The 23,051-nt window shown below is 39.9% G+C and overlaps 1 non-coding gene across 1 annotated transcript; it reads right to left on the bottom strand.

The window, feature by feature from the left end:
• Positions 1-1,460: 1,460 nt before the first annotated feature.
• LOC145033180 (small nucleolar RNA R71) lies at positions 1,461-1,567 on the bottom strand. The gene has a single exon (XR_013677417.1). It is a non-coding gene; the product is annotated as a small nucleolar RNA R71 (small nucleolar RNA).
• Between the last annotated feature and the right edge of the window lie 21,484 nt (positions 1,568-23,051).

The raw sequence follows: 23,051 nt of genomic DNA on the forward strand, positions 1-23,051 counted from the left end.
TTAACCAATTACAAATCTTATTTAATCCAAATAATTGAACTAGGGAATTAATTAGTTTAAACAATTGGCCACTACTTGAATTGATTAATTGTCTAAGGGTTAGGAGTAATGAACATGAACCTAACCACTATAGTTGGTAACCAATAATAATTGATCTATCATTTAAATAACCATAGGAGTGAATTGGTTGAACCTAAACAGAAACCCATTATTAAATTTGGTGAATTTGTCATTTGCTATAATTGTTTAGTTAGTTAAGTGCTTAAGTGCTGTGTTTAAGTTTCTAGTCTTGTAAAACTAGAGAAAAACCCTTTTACTTTTATTACTTTCTTAGTCAAAATTAGTTATTAGATTAATTTCCGTTCCCTGAGTTCGACACCCTACTTATCCAACTATACCACTAAAAGACAGGTTCACTACCTTTGTGTGCTTAATTTATTAACTAAAAGTATGATTAAAACTAGCTCGTTTGACACACATCAAGTTTTTGGCGTCGTTGTCGGGGAACGGTTCTAAATAGTTAATCTAATTCCTAATTTTTTTGATCCTTTGTGTGAGTTTACTGACACAAAGTTAATTTATTGCAGTTTAGTAGTTCGTAATTAGTTTTTAGCATCTATTTTAGTTTTATTATTAAGTTAGTTTTTTTTTTCAAATTTCACTGCTACTCGCTGAGTGCATTCGCACCTACTCGACGAGTAGATCAGTATTTCGCATTTAATTTTCGTTTTTTTAGTTGCATTTTTTTGTTCTTTTTACGTTTTTATCTTGTTTTATTTTAGGACTTTCATGACCAGAGGATCAAACACTCCGCTGGTACCCCCGTTTGAAGATCCCAAATCCGCATTGAGAAGGAATAAAGGAAAGGACGTCGAGAGCTCGAATACACCTAAGAAGTCACCTTTGTCTAATTTGAAGAGTGTTTTGGGAAGAAAAAGAGCAGCAAAGCAGGTGCATCTAGCGCATCTTTAGCAAGTGAAGACCCGATCAAAGAAGACACAGAGTACGACACTGAGGAGGAAGAAGAACCTACATAAGGGCACGACTCCGATTCCGGTGACAAGTTAGCTCTTACCATGGCTAACATTGATTAAGTCCCCATGGGATAGTGGAAGAAGAGGATCCCCGATGACAACGGCCCAGGACTTGTGCAACCCGTAATTCCCGTTACTGCTACTTTCGAGCTAAAGGGCCACATACTCGCCCAACTAAAGCAAATTCCTTTCTATGGAAAAGACCACGAAGATGCCTACAAGCATTTGGATGAAGTCAATGATGTAGCTAATTAATTTAATGTTCCAAATGTGCCTCGCGAGACTCAGCTACTTCGCATGCTTCCAGTGACATTCAAAGGTACTACAAAAGACTGGCTCAAGTCACTTCCCCCCGGATCAGTCACCACATGGGCCGAGATGAAAGAAGAATTCATTGATCACTTTTGCCCACCTTCCAAGATAGCCAAGTTGAAGAAGGTCATTGCTAACTTTGAACAACAAGTTGGAGAGTCGCTATATGAAGCTTGGGAAAGGTACACGAGTTTGCTAAGAAATTGCCCACACCATGACCTTAATAACCAGCAAGAAGTCTCCATCTTCTATGATGGAGTCAATGTCACAACCAGGCAGTTACTTGACTCGCAATGCCCGCTCACAAAGAAGCCACCCCCAGTGATCAAGGAATTGATTGAAGAATTCTCTAAGAACTCTAGAGAATACCGCACAAGAAATGATGTTACTAGGGGATCCACATATGTAGCTATTGAAGACTTGTCAGCGGTCATGGCTATGCTAGAAACCATGGATAGGGGGATGGATAAAATGGATCAAACGATCCATGCTATTCGGGTGGGTTGTGAAAACTACAATGGGCCTCATCTTACTAGAGACTGCGACTTGGATGAAAATGGCAACAAGAAGGTGCAAGTTTGTTACTCAAGTGGAGACCGATATGATGAAGATTGGCAAAAACCAAAGAAAGAGTGGCTTGCTTATGAAGAGTACAAGAAGGCTAAGGAGGTAAAGTTCAGGCAGAAAGGACGGGGTTTTTACCAAAAGGAGGAGCCGACACAAGAAAGAAAACCAAGTTTGGAAGAAATGCTTACCAAATTTGTAGTTGCTTCAGAAAAGAGACATAGTGATCATGATGTTGCAATTCAAGAAACAAGGACCATGATTAGAAACCAACAAGCATCTATCCACAACATAGAAACGCAGCTAGGGTAACTTGCTCAACAAATCAACCAAAGATCACCGGGCGAACTTCCTATTAAAATCGTAAATAACCCACGAGGCGCACATATAAACATAGTCACAACAAGAAGTGGGAAGATAATCACTCCTCTAACCCCTATTCAGAATGAAGCACCCAAAGAAATGCAGAAGGAAGATGAAGAAACTCAAGACAAAAGTGAAAATCCTCAATCTAAAGAGCCTACTCGCCGAGTCCACAATATGGACTCGGTGAGTCCACTACCAAATCCGAAAAATCAGATTCCTAAAAAACCCTTTCAGCCCCCAATGCCATATCCAACCCAAGCTAAGAGAGAAAAACAGGAAGAAGAGTACCAGAAGTTTCTAGATCACATCAAAGCTCTTCAAATCAACATACCCTTCATCGAAGTTGTCGCACAAATGCCCAAATATGCAAAATTCCTTAAAGAACTTCTCACGAATAGAAGGAAGATGGAGGACGTAAAGAAGGTGGTACTTAATGAGAATTGCTCAGCTGCCATGCTCAACAAACTACCAAAGAAGAAGGGTGACCCAGGAAGCTTAACTTTACCTTACCAATTTGGCAACTTGTCTACCACTCATGCCTTGGCTGATTCAGGAGCAAGTGTGAATTTAATGCCTTATTCATTCTTCAAGAAGCTGGATCTCTCAGAACCAAGACCAATTCATATGGAAATTCATTTAGCAAACAAGACAGTCACTTCCCAAGAGGAATATGTGAAGACTTATTGGTCAAAGTGGACAAGTTTGTATTTCCCGCTGATTTCATCATTCTAGACATGGAGGCGGATCCTCAAGTCCCAATCATCCTTGGAAGACCCTTCCTCAACACAGCAAGTGCTATAGTATACATGAGGGACTCGAAGCTCACTTTGCAGGTAGGAGAAGATTCAGTCATGTTTGGGGTTGATCAAGCTATGAAGTATGCAAGGAACAGTGACGACATGACATTCTCAATTGACATGCTTGATGAATTATTGGAGGAATGCATAAGTGAAGATTCCAGCAAGTTCACAATTTTTGATGAAGAATTTGATGCAGAAAAAGACTTAATGGAAATCGAGAGGCTGCTGGAAGAAGTTGAGTATGAAGCACTAGTAAAGTAATCTGCCAGGCCAACTCGCCGAGTAGGGCTGACCAACACAGAATTCATAGATTCAGCTACCAACTCACTGAGTCCCTTACCTGCACTCGACGAGTACAACAAACAGAACCTAAGAACTGAGCTCAAAAAGTTACCAGAACATTTGGAGTATGCCTTCCTCGAAGATGGCCTTCAAAAGCCAATCATTATAGCCTCTGACCTTTCCAAATCTGAAAAGAAAGAACTAGTGCAAGTTTTGAAGAAGAGAAAGCGGGCCATAGCATGGAGCATCACCGATATCAAGGGGATAAGCCCCTTTTATTGCTCTCACAAGATTAATCTGGAAGAAGGAGCAAAGCCGGTTGTGCAGCACCAAAGAAGACTAAACCCAAATAATGCAAGAGGTGGTCAAGAAAGAAGTGGTCAAGCTTTTAGATGCGGGGATTATATATTCCATTTCCGATAGTCCGTGGGTGAGTCCGGTCCAAGTGGTGCCCAAGAAAGGAGGGATGACGGTCATAACCAACGAGAAGAATGAGCTTATTCCGACACGAACAGTAACCGGTTGGAGAGTGTGCATCGATTATCGAAAGCTAAATGATGCCACTCGTAAAGACCATTTTTCCTTACCTTTTATTGATCAAATGTTAGAAAGATTATCAGGCCATAGTTATTATTGCTTCCAAGACGGATTTTCGGGTTATTTCCAAATACCCATAGACCTAATGGACCAAGAAAAGACCACATTCACATGCCCAAGTGGGACTTTTGCTTATCGACACATGCCCTTTGGGCTATGCAATGCACCCGTGACATTTCAAAGGTGCATGATAGCCATATTCCACGACATGGTGTAAATATTCATGGAAGTCTTTATGGATGATTTTTCTGTTTTTGGATCTTCCTTCCATGATTGTCTCACAAATCTTGACCTAATGCTTGCTAGGTGTGAAAAGACCGACTTAGTCCTTAATTGGGAAAAATGTCACTTTATGGTTAAGGAGGGTATAGTTTTGGGCCACAAAGTTTCCAAATTGGGAATTGAGGTGGATAGGGCAAAGATTGACACCATTGCCAAATTACCCCCACCAACTAATGTGAAGGGCATAAGAAGTTTTCTAGGATACGCGGGTTTTTACCGGGATTTTTTAAAAGATTTTTTTAAAATAACTAGACCTCTAACACAATTACTCCTAAAAGATGCACCATTTAATTTTATTAAAGAGTGTTTAGAGGCATTTGAGTTTTTAAAGGAAAAATTGACTAATGCCCCGATCATTATTACACCAAATTGGAATTTACCATTTGAAATAATATGTGATGCTAGTGACTTTGCATTAGGTATTGTCCTTGGTCAAAGGATTGATAAGCACCTTTGACCCATATATTATGCTAGCAAGACTTTAAATCCAGCCCAAGAAAATTATACCACCACGAAAAAGGAATTATTAGTTGTGGTGTACGCTTTTGATAAATTTCGCCCTTATTTAGTTTTATCTAAATCAACTGCTTTTACTGACCACTCTGATATCAAGTATTTGTTTGCCAAATAAGATGCCAAGCCAAGATTGATACGATGGGTTCTACTTCTTCAAGAGTTTGACATAGAGATACGCGAAAAAAAGGAATGGAGAATGTAGCAGCTGACCACTTGTTGAGGCTTGAAAACCCGCGATTGCAAGCAGATAGAGTTGGAAATGACTTTCCGGACGAGTATATTATGGTGACCGTGGGAGAAGAACCATGGTTTGCAAATATAGCTAATTACTTAACTAGCAAATACATCCCAAAAGATCTCACAAGTCAACAAATGTAGAAATTCTTTTTCGAGATAAAGTATTACTTTTGGGATGAACGATATCTTTTCCGAAGCTGCGCGGATGGAATCATACGAAGATGCGTGTTCAGGAATGAAAGCCGTAAAATATTGGAGCATTGTCATAGCGGGCCCACGGGTGGACATCATGGAGCACATTACACTGCTAAGAAGATCTTTGACATTGGGTTTTACTGGCCCACGATTTTTAAAGATGCAACCTAATTTGTCAAAGAATGTGATGCATGTCAAAGAGCGGGAAACATTTCATCTCGAAATGAAATGCCACAACATAGTATCCAAGTGTGCGAAGTATTTGATGTGTGGGGGATCGATTTAATGGGACCATTTCCCATGTCCAAAGGCAACAAATACATATTGGTGGCAGTGGATTATGTATCCAAGTGGGCGGAGGCACAAGCTTTGCCAACTAATGACGGTCGGGTGGTGGTGTGGTTTTTAAAGAAGTTATTTTCAAGATTTGGGGTCCCGAAAGCTCTCATAAGTGACCAAGGCACTCATTTTGCCAATGATCAAATAAAGAATGTGCTAAGTAAATATGGGGTAACCCATAAATTTTCTACATCCTACCATCCACAAACTAGTGGACAAACCGAAGTGACAAATCGAGCTTTAAAGAGAATCTTGGAGAAATCGGCGGGGAGCAATTGAAAAGAATGGTCAGATAAGCTAGACGATGCACTTTGGGCCTTCCGTACAGATTTCAAAACCCCTATTGGTACTACACCATATACGTTAGTTTATGGAAAGCAATGTCATTTACCGGTGGAGATAGAGCATAAAGCTTTTTGGGCTTTAAAGATGTGCAACTTCAACATGGAGGAGCTCAAGAACAACCGGTTAATGCAAATGAATGCTCTTGAGGAACTTAGAAATGATGCATACACTAGTTCTTTGACCTATAAAGAGAAAACTAAGAATTGGCATGACAATAGGATCAAGGAAAATAAAGAATTTCATGAAGGGCAAAAGATGTTGATCTTTAATTCAAGGCTAAAACTCTTCTCGGGCAAACTCAAGTCAAGATGGGATGGTCCTTTTCTGGTGAAGAAGGTGTTTCCACATGGTGCTATAGAGCTATTGTCAAAAGATGGTACCCCTTTAAAGGTCAATGGACATAGAGTCAAAAAGTATGAAGAAGGAGTCCCAAGGAATGAAGGCATGGAAGAGTTGATGTTGCTGGAAGGGATTGCAGCCACATAGAATGGGAGGAGTCTAGCTAATGACTTCTTAAAAAGAAGCGCTTCCGGGAGGCAACCCGAGTTTAGAGTTTGCATTTCTTTTTCCTTTACTTTCTTTTTAATTTCTTAGGATCTTTTTCATTCATCTTCCTCTGAAAATATGTTCTAAATGATTGCATGAGGGCAAGCAATGCCTAGAGTGTGGGGTGGTGGGTTAAGAATTTAAAAAAAAATCAATTTTTGTCAAACTGCAAGGTTTACTCGCCGAGTAGGTACGTGTACTCGATGAGTACTTGTCTAAATAACCCAAAAAACGTGTAAACGCAGTTCTACTCGGCGAGTATCCACTTACAAAGATGGTATATAATCTGTGAAATAAGGGTTTTCACCCATTTTACCCACACACTCACCGTGCACAGCCACCCTCAAGCGATTTCTGCGATTTTTGGCTCAGTCTTTGACTTTCAAGGGAAAAGGTATGATTTTTACACTTAAAACTTATAAAAGGTTAAATATTTATCACTTCTTTGCTCTTATTTTGTCTAAAATCGGATTTGGGGGTTTCCTCAAATTCTAGGGTTTTGCTTTTACCACGAATTAGGAGGTGCTAGGAGAAATTTCTTTTGGATTAGTGGTTATTGGACTTAGTACAGCAAACCCCTGTGCAAAATTGGGTGTTTTGGATAACCCATATATGTTTGACAGGATTCTGGTCTCGATGTTCATCCTACTTGCCGAGTAGGATATGAACTCGGTGAGTTGGAGGCTATACAGATCTGTTTTATTCGATTTTAATTGTTGGGTGTTGATTGTTTGTGCTTTCTTAATGTTGTTATGCAGGTACCATGTCAAGAAGAGGTCAGTCTTTAAGAGGGAGAAGCCAAGGGGACATCCCGTGGCTCTCGTTCCACCAAATCACATCCAAATCGTCTCAAGCCCGTGCCAAAAACAAGTTAGAGGCTTTGAAATAGAAAGAGATTCATTTACCCAATGCAGTGGACTGGGATTGGCTGGGGAAAGTTGGTTTGGAAGAAGAGCTGACACCATATTTGGTGAAAGAATGCAATTTGGGGGATTCAACCATTATATGTGATGGTTGGTTACAGCTATTCAAAATTCAAGAGCCGGTCTACGCTGAATTATGTTGGGAGTTTTTTGCTACCATCTCATTCCGAGGTGGTAGTGAGTACTACAATCCCAATGTAATTTCCTTTTCTGTTGGTGGGGAGCTACGACAATGCAGCATGGCTAAATTTTCATGGAGGCTTGGAATCTATGAGCAAAACACTATGTTGAATGAAGATTTTGAAGCTTTTTTAGAGAATTGCCATAAGGATCTCCCCGAGGAATTGGTTGCTTCTACCTGGTGGAATACTATTGCTAACCGGGTGTACATCCCATCTACCGCACAGGAGGGTCACATACGTTCACCGATCCACCGTCTCATTCATCATTTCGTTGCCAGCACGATTAATATGAGGAAGGACTGGGACAAGGTCCCAACCCTTGACATCTTTTATCTTTGGAGTATTATTACTCCCGATGTTTTCTGCAATCTGCCCTATTGCATAGCCAAGTATCTTGCGGAAGGGGCTGTTAAGGAGAAGGTGAACTCCAAGATCAATGGAGAGATGTTTGTGACGAGGCTTGCAAGGTCATTTGGGATATTAGATTGGCAAGAGGCAAGGGCGTTGAAGGTCATTTATCCCCCTCCGTTCAACACAGCATTATATAGGAGGGCAAGGATTGTGGAAAAGTTTGGTGATTCTTTTTCTATTCCTCATGCGGATGAGCCAGCTATCCCTGAGGAGTAGGGAAGGCGAGTGAGACAAAGAAGTGAGTGGGTACGGGAAGACCCACCGGTTATTCCGGTGGAAGAAGAGAACGATGGATGGAACTAACTTAAGTACCGGCGCTACTTGGATGATATTGGAAGAGGGGTCAACTATAATAATCAATCATTTGAATACCTCTTCCAACAAATGAACATCGCGCCGAGACCCGGACCCGGTTATCCCTACATTATGAGTTGGGAGGAAAGGATGAGGAGAGGCAATGATGGAGGAGGAAGTGGAGCTGGAGGAACTGGCATGGATGATGAAGAATGAAGAATGTTTCTTTTGTGTTTTTAATTTATTTTCGTGATGTTTGATTTGGACAACTTGTTAAACTTGGATGATTTTATTTCTTGTTAGGATTTTTGTTTGGTTGCTTTCAATTTTGGTTGCATATTTTTCAGTATTGGAAGGTTAGGAAGCGTATTAAAATGTTAAGGGTCAAGATTGAAGTAGGAAAGTGAGGAACGTTCAAGTAAGAGTGCGAAGTTTTGTCCTTAGGATTGAGTCCGTTTGAGTTGAGAGTAATGGAGGGTGTTGCTGCTGAAAGGTTTAGAGAAAGGGTCAATGAATTATTAAAATTCAAAACCTGAATCAAGAAGACCACAAGCTGGATCAGTTTTGGCAATACAACGCCTACTCGCCGAGTTCACAACTTCTACTCGGCGAGTACATGGGTCATTAGACGTAATAATTTCAAGTTAAGAGCTACTCACCGAGTACACGGAGCTACTCGCCTAGTACATGGTACTACTCGCCGAGTAGATTGATATTTTTTCGAGTTCCAGAGCTGTGTTGAGCATTTTCACTGCAGTACTTGTCCATTTTTAGTGAAGAATTGTTACTGGAGATTTCTAAGAAGCTTTTTCCCTGATATTTTTGGGTTGTCAACCACACGAGACGAATGACACCCAAGACATGGATGAGCTGTTCCCATGTCTAAAGTCAATTGAAGATGGAGCTGAAGAGAAGAGTTATCAACCTATCGACTGCTACCCCAGGGGAGTTTGTTCCAATTCTCTCTATAGTTTGCCTTTTTATTTTTGCATGATATGCAATGAGGGCATTGCATAAAATAAGTGTGGGGTAGGGGGTTGGTCACATATTAGTAAATCTAGAATCTTAATTTAGGCTAATTTTAAAAAATTGTTGCATACCAAGAATATTACTTAGGAATTAATTTAGAAAATTTTGGTAAAAAGCAATTAGGATTCCGTGTTAGAATTATGTTGATATATGCATGAAGACCCAAATATTTAGTTGAGCCTATATACGTTCTAGTGCATTTGTGGCTTCCTTATTCTAGTGAAATCATGGGACAAAAACACGACCTCGCTCAGCCTAAGGGATGCAATACGTTTAGCATCGTGTATTAGAAATGTATCCAGGAAAATTGTTATCTTTAACCAATAAAGGTTGAAGTTGAGCGCCCCTGCTTAAGCATGTAGGGTTTTGTGTGAAAAAAGTGAGGTACATGTAAAAAAAAGAGAGAGAAAATCACAAGAAAAGTTTGAAGAATTTTTGGAGCATCAAAGTCAAATATGAAATTAGAAGATCAAAAATTCCAAAGAAATTCAAAAAGTTGAAGATACCAAAAATCAAACAACAAAGTGGTGAATTCAAAGACATCAAAGATCAAACGCCAAAGAAATGAAGAATTCCTAAGAGCTCCAATGTGGTATCATAAATTGTAATTATCTAGATTATGTATGCTTGGGTTGCTCAACCAAAAGTACCTTGAGGTTAAGAGGTTTTCTGAGGATGGATTCAGAGGGATGCATAAAATGAGCATAGTTCGGGGTGAATGGGCAAATGTTTATGAGGATTGTGAGTATTTAGAGTATGGGGGTATTTAGGAAAATTTTAGACACAAATGCATGCGGTGCGGTCTTGGCATAATGGTTGGGTTAGATTGGAGTTGTCATATGTGGTTCTAATGTGTTAAAATTCAGTTTTGCTTGGGGGCAAGCAAAAGTCAAGTGTGGGGTATTTTGATATTTGCATAATTAGTCATATATGTAGCATACTTTTATATTTATTTTTAGCTAATTATGTGTATAATGTGGACAAAAGGTACTTAATAATGCTTAAATTTTGTTTTCAGTCCAAAAGACATGCTTGGAAGTGAAAGGGAACAAGGAGAAGCAATTAGAGACCAAAGGTTGAAGAATGAAGGAATGACACACTCCTACTCGGCGAGTCTGGGAGCTTACTCGGCAAGTACCCACAAAGGTTCCCGAAGCTAACCTAACACTCCTGGAAATATAAGGATTATACCTGTACTCGGCGAGTCCACGAGTCTACTTGCCGAGTAGCCCCTATTTTGTGATAACTATAAATATCGAACATTTATCCTAATTAGGGAGACTTCTTGCATTTTGGGAGCTGCACCTGTGATTGAAGAACCCTGGGGAGAGCTGACAAACCCTAACCTTCAATCCTTTGAAGAATCAAGGCAATTTAGGTTAATCATTCCACTTAGCCTTAGGAATTAAGCATGTTTAGCTTAGTTGAATTTGTTTTTGAGTTTGTTTTTGCTATAAATATGAACTAAATTCGTTTTGTTTCAGTTGGGGAAGACCAAGTTACTCCTATGGTTTAATTATACTTTTTGATTGATTGTTATTTCGTGATTTTATTAAATTAAGTTTGTTAAAGAACCTTATGCATTAATAACAACTATTTTCTGTTAATTGGAAGGCAATTAAGTTGCATGAACATCTCTTAGTTGTTAACCTCATATGTTATGTGAACACTTTATCATATGCCTAGGAATAATGAATATGAAACTAGGATTAGTTAGAGGATAGGTAAATTAATGTGTGAGCTTGTTTGAGAAACCAACAAACAAGAGGTTAATTGAAACACCAACTTGATTAACCAATTACAAATCTTATTTAATCCAAATAATTGAACTAGGGAATTAATTAGTTTAAACAATTGGCCACTACTTGAATTGATTAATTGTCTAAGGTTTATGAGTAATGAACATGAACCTAACCACTATAGTTGGTAACCAATAATAATTGATCTATCATTTAAATAACCATAGGAGTAAATTGGTTGAACCTAAACAGAAACCCATTATTAAATTTGGTGAATTTTTCATTTGCTATAATTGTTTAGTTAGTTAAGTGCTTAAGTGCTGTGTTTAAGTTTCTAGTCTTGTAAAACTAGAGAAAAACCCTTTTACTTTTATTACTTTCTTAGTCAAAATTAGTTATTAGATTAATTTCCATTCCCTGAGTTCGACACCCTACTTATCCAACTATACCACTAAAAGACATGTTCACTACCTTTGTGTGCTTAATTTATTAACTAAAAGTAGGATTAAAACTAGCTCGTTTGACACACATCAAGTTTTTGGCGTCGTTGCCCAGGGAACGGTTCTAAATAGTTAATCTAATTCCTAATTTTTTTGATCCTTTGTGTGAGTTTACTGACACAAAGTTAATTTATTGCAGTTTAGTAGTTCGTAATTAGTAATCAGTATGGTGATAAATAAAAAGTGTTCTATTTATATTCATAGGTTTTGATACCATATTGGATTCAATTATTCTTGTGTTTCATTTTGCATGTTTTGACTTCCAGAAAAAACTAGGTCATTCTTCCCGAATGACTAAATTATTCAAACCATCCACAATTAGTCATATGTTGGAAGTAGATATGAATCAAGACTGTCATGGGTTGGCTTGTAGAGGTCTAAGATGTTCGACAAAGTGGTGCTACAACACTCATGATTGCTCATAAGTTCTGAGTATTGGATTCAACCCACGCTCATTGGAATCACTTTATGGATTTTATCACGAGTGACCATGAGACGATAATATCCTATATTCTTCAAACCTAGAGATATGAATTGTTACTATGAGTTGATTGTGCATTGATTGCACGAAAACGCATTGGTAACTCGATGTTATAAAACGTGCCTTTGTGTATGATTCAACAAGTAGTAGAACAACCCATATGAGTTGAAGTTTATCCATTCCTTTTACCTTCGGGATAAAAGCAATATATGTGGGCCCCTCGATGATTTAGAAATGAAACATGTGAGTGCTTGGCCAAGCCAGGACTGATTTGATTTGTTCAATCAGTCAGTCATCATAAATCAGAAATCGGGAAACAAAAAATGGACAGAGAGAATGATTATAATCCATGTCTCAGTCCATACGATATCTAGAATGGAGGAATATATGATACCTTATCTAATGGACGCGTCATTGATTTGTTCAGAGTTCGACAGTGGTTTTAAGAGCTACGATTGCTAGTCGGGTTATGAATTCATACTTGCAATAATAGTTTTAGACTTATCCAAGTGGGAGACTGTTGGATTAGATGTCTAAGCCCATAACTATTATTGGTATGTACTCGACCCGAGTGTAGTATGGTCCATTTGGGTTACATATCATCAGGACAATTTGTTAGGATGGACTTTTGAGAGAAGGTAATTTATGGTTTATTAATATATTATAAGTTATAATATATTAATATGAAATCAATATGTTTTAATTAGTATTGATCAAGAATTAATTTGGAATTAATTTAGTGATCAACAGAGACTAATTAAATCTATGGGGACTAATTATGATAATTAGTTATATTTATATGTGTTGGGCTTATGATCCATGTTGGACCAAGATTATGTATGGATACATAAAGAGTTGGGTCACATGAACCATGGGTCATAAAAACCTATGGGTATGGATTTGGGTTATACCCATGACTCTTGAAATACCACACATATAAACACATGCATCATGACCTAAAAACGCCACTTGTGGTTACACATGAAGTTCTTGGAGTTCATGGGTGTTTTTGGGTGCATGGAATTCTCTCTCAGGTTCCACCTTTGTCCATGGTATGTTGTGATTCCACTTGCGGCTTCCACATTATTGGGGCTAAGCTCTTAAGGACAAATACATTAAGACTTCAAGCCACATGAAAGGTATGTTACCCTAACTAGTATCTTATATGGTTTATGTCAAATGCATGCTAGTTATAGGTTTAGTGCCTTGGAAACCATTTGCATGTATAATTAGTGAAAGCATAGATCCAAGGTATTTAGGGTTGTATGTGAACCACAGGATGTTGTAGTATACTAAAACACAATACAATCTTCATCTTATCTCGTGCATCAAGGCAAAGAAATGTCTGCACAAGAAAAACTACGCATTCCTCTCTCATGTTATGGATAAACCCAAAGAAGAAGTAAACATTAAAGACATCCCAGTGGCATGTGACTTCCTGGATATATTTCCAGAAAACCTTCCAGGAATACCCATAGATAGACAGGTTGGATTTCGAATTGACCTACTACCCAGAGCCACATCAATTGCCAAATCACCCTATAGGTTAGCTCCCGCTGAAAAGTGTAACATCCTGTTTCGGATCATAGCATCCTGATTGATTATTTGTGAATCTTTAGTTTTATTCGTGAAGCTTTGAGGATGTGATGAGTTACTAGAAGCGTAGGGCTTCTCACCACCTTTCTGGGGATATAAAGTTCGTTGGAAACGGACTTGTAACGAAGAAGCTACGACAGTTTGAAGTTTTGGCAACTTTGGTCCTTATTTTGAAATAGGTGGCAGTTGAGTACGCGGGGCGTAATTATGTGTACGCTCGGTGTACTCATATGCGTGGAAGGGATGCGAAGGCCACCTAGTATGCTGGGCATACCAGCGGGTACGCTAGGCGTACTAGGTCTTGGAAGAAAACCCTAATGTTTTTGGAGTATCCCTATTTAAGAAACAATTTTCCTTCATATTCAGCCACCATTTCTAGCATCTTCCACCTCTCAAAACCCTAAATCTCATTTCTTATCTTGTGTGAGCATTGGAGGCTTATGGAGTAATCTTGTGGGATTATTTTGAGAAGAAGGAACCTTGAAAGAAGGAGAGTTGACATTCAAGCTTTTGGATCTAAGTTTCCTTGTGGATGGAGCATCACTCAGAGGTATCAAGCTCAAAGCTCTGCTCTTATTTTGCATAGTCCATTTAATGGTCCATTTTAGGGTTTATCTCCCCAAAGCTTGAAGCTTTATGAGTTGGTCAACCTCAGAGCCTTTTATATGTCCTCTTTGATATCTTTAGACGGTAGAGTTCATAAAAATGGAGTCTTGGTCACCGAGATTTGAGATGATAGCCTTTGTCTTAATGGGTTAAGACTGATTGAGTGGGATAAGTAGGTATGGGACGTACGCCAAGCGTACTCCTAGCTACGAGCAGCGTTGCATGACTGGCTAGATGTACGCCCAACGTAGAGAAACGTATGCTCAACGTACGTGGCAAGTGTTGACCCCCCATTGACTTTTAGGGTCTCGAGCAAATGTGGATTTAGAGGGGCAAAATGGTCTTTTCACCCTCCTAAGAGTTTGTAAAGCATTAATGGGCTTTAGGTTAGGTCCATTTAAGGTTGGGCCCAATTGGGAATATTGGGCCATTACTGGGCCCTTGTGTTTGGCTTGCTTTTTGACTTAAGTTTAATGGTTGGGCCTTGGGTGGGTCCATTTAGTAATGGGCCTTGGTGGGCCCAATGGGTTTGGGTTATTTATGGACCGCGTTGGTGGGCTATCTTTAGACCTAATGAGTGAGGGTATGGTCATAGATCCTAATTGGGTTAAATGTGAGTTTGGCACAATGTTAGAGGCCGGTGTGCAGCAGCAACATTTTTAGGAGTCATTCTCCATCCGAGGTGAGTGTTCTCACTATACTTACCTCGAGTGGTACCTTTGTGTGATTGATCTGTTATTGTGCTTATCTGTGTATTTGATATTCTGCATTATGTCTTTGTGATTTATGTTGAGTATTGTTATTATGAGCTTACTGAGTTGGGACCAGAGGGTCCCACTGAGACACATTGACCGGAGGGTCTTATCTGAGTAAAGCCATGAGAGGCTGCTGAGATGTATGTGGTATTTTAGGGAACTCACTAAGCTTCGTGCTTACTGTGTTATGTGTTATGTGTTTCAGGCTTTTCTCAGGATCCAAGGAAGGCACCGGCTCGATTATACACACCAGAGAAAGAGTTATGTTTTGAGAATCCTGGATTATTAATCAAACAATTATGGAGATGCGTTTGTAAACTAAATAAATGAGATTTTTGTGAAACGCATTATGAGAATTATATGATTTTAAAATTAAAATTTTTTTTGAAAATTTACGGTGTTACAAGTTGGTATCAGAGCCTTGGTTTGAGGGATTCGGATGCACCTTCGGGTATATTTGGACTTAAACTGAGGATTTGAGAAAAGTTTTCAAAAGAAATGATTTTTCTAAAAACGAGCAAGGGTTTCTAAGAGAAAAATGAGAAGGAGCAGTGTGTACAATCAGCCAGAGCCCGAACGGTGATTTCCTAAAATACCCTTACTTATTTGTGTTATGAGTTATTATTGAGAAATTAGTGATGCATGTTAGATGATAAGCTAGGTATTTCATATTCTAGGGCTAGAGTTGTCTGATTTGTGATGCCTTAGCCTAGGAATTTTGTTATATGTGATGTGCTTTGAGTATGTGCAGAGTAAGAGTATCCAACAGATATCTTTTAGAAAGAACTTAAGTAGAAGAGTAATCTAGGAGAGATACCTAGATGAGCAGTTGCGGAGCCTACTGAGAGAGTAGTTAGATATCTGCGAGGGGGTAGAGGTTCTTGAGTTCGGTGATACCTTTTGAGTGTAAGTGGAGTAGTAACCTAGAGTGGTTTTATGTGTTTGTAGAGATTAGTCGATGTCTTAATGCTGTTTGCTTCGTGCTTTATGGAACTCTTGATGATGGAAGTCAGCTACTAAGTGAATATGACGATATTCAGGAGGTAGATGACTGGCATCATAATGAGTTCTTCAGCAGCTGAGGGCAGAGAAGTGATGGAACCTAGGAAGAGCCTAGGGAGTGGCCTTAGTCAGATGAGTACGCTGATAGAGGAGAGTATTCACTTGGAAGCGACCAGGTTTAGCAAGATTGGTGATCGAGAAGGTTGAGGAGCTACTTAGGAATTCTGGGACGATCCGTGTAGAAAGTATGGGTAGATGTGGCAGGTAGTATGGGCCCGTACTACTGAAAGCAGAGGACCCGTACTCGAAACAGGGAGAACACCAGAGGTTCTAAGTAGCAGATTGAGAGGAGATAACATGGTTCGGGTACCATGATTCATAGCATATTGAGAGGATATAACATGGTTTAGGTACGATGATTCATAGCAGATTGAAGGGTGATCACATGGTTTGAGTACCATGTTGTCACACCCCAAAACCGGAACGGCGGAAACGTTCTGGGGTGGATGACGTCATGTCAAGTATCACAACATATGCATTATAGTAATCAAAGTACAAAAAAACATTGCATTAATAGTAATAGTTTTACAAGGTTACATTACAACAATTTAAAGTAATACAAGTAATAGAATAAATACAGCGTGGTACTAAGCTATCTTCATCAACAGCTCCGGGGATGTACCTGTCTAATGCTAACCTGAGAATACAAGTTATTTGAAAAGCGAGTATCAGCATTTTTACAATGTTGGTGAGTTCATAAGCATTTAGTGACATTTCATTCAAATAACTCAAGAAAGTAATAGTTTAAGGGATTTCAGTGTATTAGAGTTCTTTCCAGAAAATCCTATATTTTCTTTAATAAAAGCAGCCTTCTACCAAGACTGGTCAGTGATGTAGGGTGAAAAAATAGTTTTCCCTAAATTCCTATCATTATCAAAATACTAAATTTGATTATTGAGGAAAGCAACGACATCAGGGAATATCATATGCCTCAGCAGTGAGGACTGCTGACTAAGGCAAAGAACCATAGACTCCAGGAAAGTATCAAACATACGATACGCCTGGTTCAGTCTAGCAAGTGGAGACACAGACCCCAGCAGGTACCAAATGAAGGTACAGTATACCAAATGAAAGGTACATCTCGCAAGGTCAAAACAGTGAAGACAGACCGCAGACGATACCAAATGAAAGGTACATCTCGCAAGGTCAAAAGACTGAAGACAGACCGCAGACGATACCAAATGAAAGGTACATCTAGCAAGGTCAAACAGAGATAACAGACCCCAGACAGTATCAACTGAAAGATACATCTAGCAAGGTCAAAACAGAGATAACAGACCCCAGACAGTATCAACTGAAAGATATATCTAGCAAGGTCAAAACAGTGTGATTATGAAAAAGGTGACATCAGCATACAGTGTAAATCGCTGACGAAATACCGTTACCTTAAAGCCATGAATTATAAGGCAACCCAGGATACTCGTAACCATACTGACTAGAGTACTAGACGCCCTACAAGCATCTATATATTGTGACATTTGTCACCCCTTGGCTTGGTAGGCCGTGGACTGTAGCTAGCAGTCAGGGTGCGGGGTTGTCAATCCCGTATAGGCCTATACACACAATGTCCGCTCTCCCTACAGGAGACTCTGGTTACCAACTAGACGACGGAGAAGGCCGCATCCCGAAGATGCATCCTAAATAGATGATAGTGTGTTACTAAGAGGGAGTGGGTTTCTAATGTAAGTGAAGACAGACCGCAGACGATACCAAATGAAAGGTACATCTCGCAAGGTCAAAAGACTGAAGACAGACCGCAGACGATACCAAATGAAAGGTACATCTAGCAAGGTCAAACAGAGATAACAGACCCCAGACAGTATCAACTGAAAGATACATCTAGCAAGGTCAAAACAGAGATAACAGACCCCAGACAGTATCAACTGAAAGATACATCTAGCAAGGTCAAAACAGTGTGATTATGAAAAAGGTGACATCAGCATACAGTGTAAATCGCTGACGAAATACCGTTACCTTAAAGCCATGAATTATAAGGCAACCCAGGATACTCGTAACCATACTGACTAGAGTACTAGACGCCCTACAAGCATTTATATATTGTGACATTTGTCACCCTTTGGCTTGGTAGGCCGTGGACTGTAGCTAGCAGTCAGGGTGCAGGGTTGTCAATCCCGTATAGGCCTATACACACAATGTCCGCTCTCCCTACAGGAGACTCTGGTTACCAACTAGACGACGGAGAAGGCCGCATCCCGAAGATGCATCCTAAATAGATGATAGTGTGTTACTAAGAGGGAGTGGGTTTCTAATGTAAGTGTAGACTAGAGGTAGAAACTCTTAACAGACTGAAGAAAACTCGTATGTCTATGCTCGTATACATAATATATAACTAATGAATCGAACGACCTTTAGATGGACATCTGATCCCACCAGACCACATCTCAACGAAGAAAAGGAAATAGGGCGGACAAGCCTTCCTAAGTCCTTCACTCATTATTTATATGCATCCATACAAGCATAAACATACATCTAACTACGCTTGAGTGTGTATCATACAGTGAAGTATAAGTGTACAGTGGAACATCTAAGTCGTGAAGTATAAGTGTACAGTGGAACATCTGAGTCGTGAAGTATAAGAGTACAGTGGAACATCTGAGTCGTGAAGTATAAGTGTACAGTGCAACATTTGAGTCGTGAAGTATAAGTGTACAGTGGAACATCTGAGTCGTGAAGTATAAGAGTATAGTGGAACATCCGAGTCGTGAAGTATACGTGTACAGTGTGGGATAATCGAACCATGAAGTATAAGCGTACCAAGTATAAGTTTATCACGAAGCAGATACGACAATAAGTGATGTAAGAACGTCTATCAATTATAAGTGGAGTAAAGTCGTTATCCAGTATAAGTGAAGGAGAAATCGTATCACTAAGTAAGAGCGTGAATAAGTATAAACATCATCAAGTATAAGCGACTATAGGTATAAGTGAAAGTGTTACCGAGTCAGAGTACAAAATAAGTATAAGTGAAGCAGCAGTGTTTAACAAGTAAAAGTATACGTCAAAAAGGGAAATCTTTAATGAAAAGCCTTTATGTACAGAGAAAATCACAAATTGTATTCCTTTGTAAAATACGTTTAAAACCTTAGAGGATCTTTCATAAACCAATTTAGGATGAATTTGAATAAATCAGTAAAAGTAAAAGTTATGAAATAAGTAAAAATCATTATAGTGTCCCACTCGGTAAAACAGTGTAAAGTGGTTGAATCTTGTGCGTGCGGGTTATCAATCACATGTGATTAACATGATAACTGGCATGTTTAACTTATATTCCCCCCCCCCCCCATAAAACATTTAAAAGCATTTAAAAGGTTCATTCAGGGGTATGAACTCACCTGGTGTAAGTAGGTCCGACGAGAGTGCCGATTGGGCGTTCGGGGTCACGCAAGGACTTGAACACACACAAGGACCTATTTTAACATATGATAACATATGTTCACATACAATTATCATATAATATACTAATTAAACAATTATACACACTCAAAGGAGTGGAAAAACACCTTTTGGTTGAGTGTTTGGGGTCCCGGGTAGCGTTTACGGGTGCTAAGGGTCTCTTATCAGTTGTGGGACTTTGCTATACTCACATATCAAGTGTGTAAATCGATTTAAAACACTAACATGGACCAAACAAGGAGTTTACAGCCCAACCTAAGGGACTTTACGGCCGTAAACTCCCAAGGTTCTATTCTTGGGTGTTTGATGCTTCTAGCTTGTTCATTGAATTATTCTAAGCATTTTTCCTAAAGGGCATGAGTGGAATTGAGGCCTCTAAGGGTACTAAACAAGAGTTTACGGCCTAGGAACTCTCCCAAGGGAGTTTACGGCCGTAAACTCTCAACCTTTGAGTTTAGTGAAGTTTTAAGCCCCTATTACCTTCCTAGAATTTTCTTATGAAGTTTGATGCTATTTTGGGTGATTAAAACCAACATTTGAGGGGGTTTTGGGGAGTTTACGGCCTAGATAAATGCTTGGGCCGTAAACTCCAAATCAAGCCTCATTTCATTGTGTTTAAGTCTATAAATCCTTCCTAGCATTTTATAGAAATAGTCTAAGGCCATTTGGGGGATAAAAACCAACATTTTGGGCATGTTTGGGGAGTTTATGGCCTAAGCATGTGCTTGGGCCATAAACTCATTTTTTCCCTTCATTTTGATGTGTTTAATTGATCCAAACCCCAAATACTAAGTCCCTAAATTATGTATGAAGCCTAAGGGTGGTTTGGGAGTGTTTTTGGGACCATGACTTGGGGAGTTTACGGCCTAAGCATGTGCTTGGGCCGTAAACTCTTCTTTGAGTCCTAAATCCATGCATTTTAGTGTTTAAACACCCCTAGGCTATATCCCCTAATTATTCCCAAGCTTATGGACAAGTTTAGAGGCATGTTTGGCACCATTTTAGGGGTTTACGGCCCTAGAGTGTTCCTGGGCCGTAAACTCCTTATTCCATGCCTTCTTGGATGATTTTTGGGCTATAAACATAAATCTCTATGTTTAGAATAAGCTAGGGTAAGCGGACTTACAATTTGGAAGCGTTTGGTTGCGGATTCGGGGCGAAAACGGGTCTAGAGAGAGAGTATAGAGAGAGAGTGTGTAAAAAGTCTCCAATAGACTCCACTCACCCTTATATAGGGTTTTGAGTCGGGGAACAGTGAAATTCTACCCGATACTGCCGTTAAACGGGGCTTTAGGTCGCACCCGATTTAGTGGTCGTAATAATAAAACTTGACATTTTCCAAATGAATGAAAATGTGTGTCCTGTGTTTTATTTCCTTTTTCACGACTTAATGACATGTAAACATACACAATTGAAATGTTTATTAAATTTGACGGCTTCTTATTAACGGAACTTTTGAACAGTGGAAAATTCCGTTAACGGTAACGGAGAAATGTAACGGGACAACTTGGGTTGTCACATCATCCCCCCGTTAGAGGGAATTTCGTCCCGAAATTCAGATCTAGGCAAGGAAGTAGGTATGGATGGCCAAGTAGAGGTAAGAGAGTACTTCCTATGTGATTGTCCTTGCATCCCCAAGTGATCTCTGGTCTGTGTTTGTCATTTCAACAGACCCTCGCGTACGGGATACGGGTTCCGTCTCGTGTAGCTAGTGGGTTCCAACTGGTGTATCTACAAGGTTAGGGTTCTCGATGGATTCTATCAAGATGAGTGAGGTACGAAGAGTGTTGTCGAGAATTCATGTATCAAGTCTAAGAAGTGAATCGATCGAATGTGAACCTTGTGGTATATCCCAAAGTAGTAGCGGCCTGAAAAGGGTCGGACCATGTCTCCATGAGGATTCTCGGATGGTCCTAAGCTCTCGGAAAGGAGTAGAGCTTTTCAGTACTAAGAACGTAGTGTACTTCTATGGCAAGATCAACACTGGCGTGATCGCCATTACGAAGTTCCTAACGTTCTCGCTTGTACTGGATGTGTAGTCCTTCAGGTTAATCCTTAGGAAGCTCAGGTGGTCTTCGGTTTCGTGTTTTCTTTCAACTGGCTGATAGAGACTTTCTAGATCGTCGAGTGGGTTGCGTGACTATGGTTATTGGTTTTCTATAGAGTGTCTATCTCGTGCTTGTGCAAATTGAACCTGCACTAACGAAGCTTGAGATACGGAAACCCTGAGGATCGAGGAGTTAGGGTTTCACTAGATGAACGTTGGACTATCTCGGGAGGTGGTTCTACTATCTCTGCGTGAGATAGTATTCGTGGAACACCTAACAGTCCAATGAATCTCCAAGACTGTGGTTTATTCTAGTGTGGAAAGTGCGTGCTCTTGCATAACCCTTCGACTAACACCAGGGCTGGTGTCAAGTCTATAATCTCTTCGGGATCAGGGTCACAAGGCTTAACGCAACTACGTTCGCACTTTACCTAGTATTCTTGGCTGCGAAGGTTATCCTGTGGTTCTCGGCATTCTAGTGTCCTCTTTGGAGAATGTATTCCATCGTTTATAGGGCGACGACGATTTCCTCCATGCAATAGGGTAGAGGATGATAGGCACCACTTGTCTATAACGAGGTGGACGAAGTGCCGAAGTAGTGCGGGCATATACTGCAACTACTCATCCGGAGATTCTGGGTTTTCTCGGTCTAGGTTAAATCTAGTGTGTATAGAGTCTTCTCACTCAGAACTTTTAAGAGTTCAACTCGTAGTGATTTTCTTGACTTCGGCTCCTATGTTATGGAATATGGTGAAGGGGTTTTGCTAAGAGGTCCGTGGTAGAGCTCATACTAAGCCTAACCGCAAATAACGTGTGTATGCGAGCAGTATACAGTTGAGGTCGGCGGGACGTTCAGCTGTGCGACTCCACCCCAAACCCACAACCCAACGAGGAACAGGGAATAGGGAGGAAACACACACCTTTAATCTTTTTGATCTCAATTATATGCCGTCCTTATGCATATACCTGATTATAGCGGTCAGTCTCATGAGTTCTATTCTCTAGGTTCACGAACCTAATGTGCAAGGTGCGAAGGGTCTCTCGGGGAAATTATATGGAGTATGCTTCGGTCGGATGTCGTCTTCTAGAGTATGTTGTAGTGTGTTTCACTTCGGTGTTCATCTGACTACGAGGGGTCGGTCAACAGTGTATGGTATCTTCCCTTGGGTGCTTCGAAAGGTTTGAGATAAGAGGGACGATTGACGGATCGTATTAGGTTGATTTATTCGTGTTAGATTCAGGTTTGGAAGATCCTTTATTTGCCGATATGGCTATGGAGAAAGTTCTTTTTACACAGCACTTAAGGATTTACACATGGTTGCACGAGATCAAACCATGATCAATAGAATCGTCGAAGTTGGCATACTCCGACATGATATAAAGTGAAGATCGATAGAGTCATGCGCCGAACAGGCACACCAGTTCGAGGCGTCTCGGGTTTCGTCCTACGTATAACTACCACGGATACTTGGACTGATAGATTCGACGTGGAACTATAGAGAGTTCTAAGTGTTTCCGAATAGAGTATCTTTTCATGAACGGATTCTCACAAGTCGTTTCTATAATCGCCTCACATATACTAGTCATGTATATTTAA

This window comes from Lactuca saligna, chromosome 2, assembly GCF_052625555.1.
Source record: "Lactuca saligna cultivar CGN05327 chromosome 2, ASM5262555v1, whole genome shotgun sequence".
NCBI lineage: Eukaryota > Viridiplantae > Streptophyta > Magnoliopsida > Asterales > Asteraceae > Lactuca > Lactuca saligna.